The 4,424-nt window shown below is 35.4% G+C and overlaps 1 long non-coding RNA gene across 1 annotated transcript; it reads left to right on the top strand.

The window, feature by feature from the left end:
* The first annotated feature begins 1,108 nt into the window (after positions 1-1,108).
* LOC131705249 (uncharacterized) lies at positions 1,109-2,768 on the top strand. Its single transcript, XR_009310264.1, has 2 exons — positions 1,109-1,233; positions 1,904-2,768. It is a non-coding gene; the product is annotated as an uncharacterized LOC131705249 (long non-coding RNA).
* Positions 2,769-4,424: the final 1,656 nt, after the last annotated feature.

Genomic DNA, 4,424 nt, shown 5'->3' with positions numbered 1-4,424 from the left:
TGGATAATAGCATTTACATAATGTCCCGTGACAAGAAATTACATCTAAAATACAAATGTATTTTTTTCAGATTTGTGAAAAAAGACCTGCTTCTCCTGGTGTTGTATCCTTGCTGGACGGAGATGGTGAAGATGCTGGAGGCGGCCAAGCCAGCACAGTATGGGGTAGATTTGACAAGGGACAAGAAAAGGTAATTAGAATTACAACGTGATGTTTAGGAACCCGCATTAGAGAGACAGATAGATTCAAATTATTATTTTTCTCTGTCCCCTTACATTTGTATGCTGTTTGAAATCATATTTTTGTAATAATCTGTGTTCAGGATATGCCATAGACCTAGGTTAGATGAGCCAAAATGTCTTTATATCAGTAGTAACTGTGTATAGCCAGGTATACAATCGGAAACTTAATTCACTTTTGAGTTATTGTCTATGTTTGGTACACAGCTTATCTTCCTGATTTTATTTTTATTTTTTTTAACTTAGGTTCCATTACCAGTGCTGTCCCATAAAAATGAACCATTTTCCTGCCACATTGTTTCACCCTCTGGACATATCAATGATTCAGATCTTTTACACATATCCATCTTATATGGATGTTTTGTGTTTTGTTTATAAAAAATGTGTAAATGTGTAAAGGACTAGGGGTTGTGGTGTTTGTCTGAAGTAAGAGAGTGGTGGTGTAACATCAAATCATTTGCAGCACGAATAAGTCACAGTCACTGGCCATGTCATGCACACTTATTTCTAACTCATTGGTTGATCGAAAATAAGTTTAACATGCAATGGAGTAGTTCATTGGTTTTATACGCTCCCTTTAAAGATGTAATAAACAATCTCATCCAGTGGGATCTCTTTTCAGAGTGTGCAGTAGCAGAAGGGGATTGTGGGAATGTGTGGAGCTAAGGAAGGTAGAAGGAGATGCGCAGTAGAAACCCTGGGATATGTTTACACAATGAACTAATTTGTGGATGAATATCGTTGGTGTTAATTAAAGTTAATAAGACAAAATATTTTAGTGTAAAATTATTCTTGATGGTGGGGTACTGCCTTTTTTAATTTTTACAGAGATGTCATTTTTTAAATCGTATTGCTATCTTACCAGAAGGCCACCTCCCCTCCAGACATTCCGATCAGAGAAAAGAGACAATTTGAAGCCAACCCAAAGAGACGTCCAAGACCTTGTCTGGGCTGCCTATCTGTAATATCAGCTAAAAAGGAGGCTCCTGTAACAGTAAGTTATCTTTCCTGTAGCCATTCCCTAGACTGCAGTGTTATGTGGCACTTCATTACCAAATCAATCAGAAAACATGTCACCTTCAGTTAGTCCATTTTTTTAATTTGTTTTTTAAAAATCAATTAAAAGATATTTAAACTTGTCAGTTTTTGTTTACATTGCATTATTTTGGAACTCTTAATACAATTATTGATAATAGAAACAACTTTGCAAATGCCATTACTATTTTTCAGATTCCTAGGATGAAACCGGACAGCGTGTGTTTGTCTTCGCCCTCCAGAGTCAGCCCTGGGGTGGTAGCGGTGAACTGAGCATAATAAAATAATTGGCCATTCCAAATTGGGGAGAAAATAATAAAAAATAATTGGCAATGACTAAATTTATAAAAAAAAAAAAAAAAAAGTGAAATGCTTCAGTTTTTACAAGCTTGATTAATATGCCCCTATTTACCAGATAGAGGGGTCTACTATTCAATGGTTCTATAGAATGTTGACACACGCTGATGAAAAAATAGCACCATCTAGATTTCTTCCTTATCAAGCAACTAAATCAGACACCATATATCTTGTGATCGTAGCAGATTTTGCCCATTTTGAGGATAAGTGATACCAAACATTAAACAAACTACATGGGAAGTTTTATTAAAAGGATTCTCACCTTTCCCCAGCATATAGCTGATCCTGTCCTAATGTGAAGGTGGATCCAACAAGTGACGTCGTGATCCTGCCAGTCGAAGTGCAGAAAAATCACAGTCAAATGCATGTTGGCCTGATAACCAAATATTGTTCTTTTTTTTTTTTTTTTTTTTTTAATCCTGCGCTAGTAAATCATGTATCTGTGTCAGGATAGCATATACAGCATGCTCATGCCTAAGTAAACAAACATTTTAAGAACATAAGAAAGTTTACAAATGAGAGGAGGCCATTCGGCCCATCTTGCTCTTTTGGTTGTTAGTAGCTTATTGATCCCAGAATCTCATCAAGCAGCTTCTTGAAGGATCCCAGGGTGTCGGCTTCAACAACATTACTGGGGAGCGGGTTCCAGACCCTCACAATTCTCTGTGTAGAAAAGTGCCTCCTATTTTCTGTTCTGAATGCCCCTTTATCTAATCTCCATTTGTGACTCCTGGTCCTTGTCGAAAAAGTCCCCTGGGTCGACATTGTCAATACCTTTTAGCATTTTGAATGCTTGAATCAGATCACCGCGTAGTCTTCTTTGTTCGAGACTGAATAGATTCAATTCTTTTAGCCTGTCTGCATACGACATGCCTTTTAAACCCGGGATAATTCTGGTCGCTCTTCTTTGCACTCTTTCTTGAGCAGCAATATCCTTTTTGTAACGAGGTGACCAGAACTGAACACAATATTCTAGATGAGGTCTTACTAATGCATTGTAAAGTTTTAACATTACTTCCCTTGATTTAAATTCAACACTTATCACAATATATCCGAGCATCTTGTTGGCCTTTTTTTATAGCTTCCCCACATTGTCTAGATGAAGACATTTTAATAAAGAACAAAAATAAAAATCAATTTGTTCTTGAGTTTATTTTGGTATCTTTTGAAATTGGTATTCTTCTTGTGTGTGTTTGTGTATATGCATGTGTGTGAAGGATGTGGGTTGGTGGGAGGGTGTTCATTTTAATGGATTTATGTCTTTTTAAGACAGAATGCTTTTGACAGCTGTTTTGTTGTGTTCACAAAGCTTTAACACTTGAATAAGTCCTTGAGAATTTCATGCAATCTTTTAAAGGTTTTCTGACCTGTAAATTAGTCCTACAACCACACAATGTCAGTGGAGTACACCTAATATGTGTAATTAACAATAATTAAACATTACCAATTTTGACATGATGAATTAACTCACAGAAAGGGCTAATGACTAATCAAGCTTTAAATCCAATTTCTTAAAGGCTTAAAAAAATTAGAGTGGTTATCTTCTTTCTTGGATTTGGGATTTCTATTATAATATTTTTATTTAAGTATTTATTCAAGATATAGGCAGTGCCATTTACAGTGTGGCCCTGAATCTTGGATTACTAGCCTCCTTGAGGATCTTTAAAATACATATTCCTGCTCGAGCAATATTTTAAAAAAATATATCTCTGGTTGCAATTTGGTTTTTAACATCAGGGAAATGATTCATCTATATGCTAAGGGTTGCAACTTTAAGATCTCTTTTTTCAGTAATTTCAAATGTCTGTCTACTAAAGCCTTTCTATAATGTTCTAAAGATAAATGGCAGATTATGAAAAATATATTGTCGTCACAGTGCATGACTGCAAATGGGTACTGATGTACATTTTGTAATCTGGCACAGTCATGTTTTTTTTTCTTTTTCTAAAACCAAAAGCCTTGATTGCCTCAATTTCTATAGCTATAATTACTCATTAGCCAATAGTTAATGTGTTAATAACTTATTTATTCTTTAGATCAGTTTATGGGGAATTTGTATTTGGTCATGTGGACATCTGGAGGTTATAGGACGGACTGACTTATCATTATATATATATATATATATATATATATATATATATATATATATATATATATATACACAGTGACACTCAAAAGTATTCACCCCCCTTGGACTTTTCCACATTTTATTGTGTTACAAATGGAATCAAAATGGATTTAATTAGGAGTTTTTGCTACTGATCAACACAAAAAGTGAAAAGTGAAAAATAAAATCTACAAATTGTTCTAAATTAATTACAAATATAAAACTGAAAATAATTGATTGCATAAGTATTCACTCCCTTTGCTATGACACACCTAAATAAGCTCTGGTGCAACCAATTGTCTTTAGAAGTCACATAATTAGTTGAATGGTGTCCACCTGTGTGCAATTAAGGTGTTTCACATGATTTCAGGTTAAATACACCTGTCTCTGGGAGGTCCCACAGTTGGTTAGTACATTTCCTAACAAAAACTACATCATGAAGATGAAGGAACATTCAAAGCAAATCCGGAATAAGGTTCTTCAAAAGCACCAATCGGGTAGGATATAAGAACATTTCCAAGGCATTGAATATCCCCCGGAGCACAGTAAAGTCCATTATTAAGAAATGGAGAGAATATGGCACAACTGTGAATCTGTCTAGAATAGGCTGTCCTCAAAAACTGAGTATCCGGGCGAGAAGGGCACTAGCCAGGGAGGCCACCAAGAGGCCTATGGCAACTCTAAAG

This window comes from Acipenser ruthenus, chromosome 2, assembly GCF_902713425.1.
Source record: "Acipenser ruthenus chromosome 2, fAciRut3.2 maternal haplotype, whole genome shotgun sequence".
Classification (NCBI taxonomy): domain Eukaryota; kingdom Metazoa; phylum Chordata; class Actinopteri; order Acipenseriformes; family Acipenseridae; genus Acipenser; species Acipenser ruthenus.
Note: the sequence above shows the minus strand (reverse complement) of the source record. Positions and strands in the feature narration are given on the sequence as shown.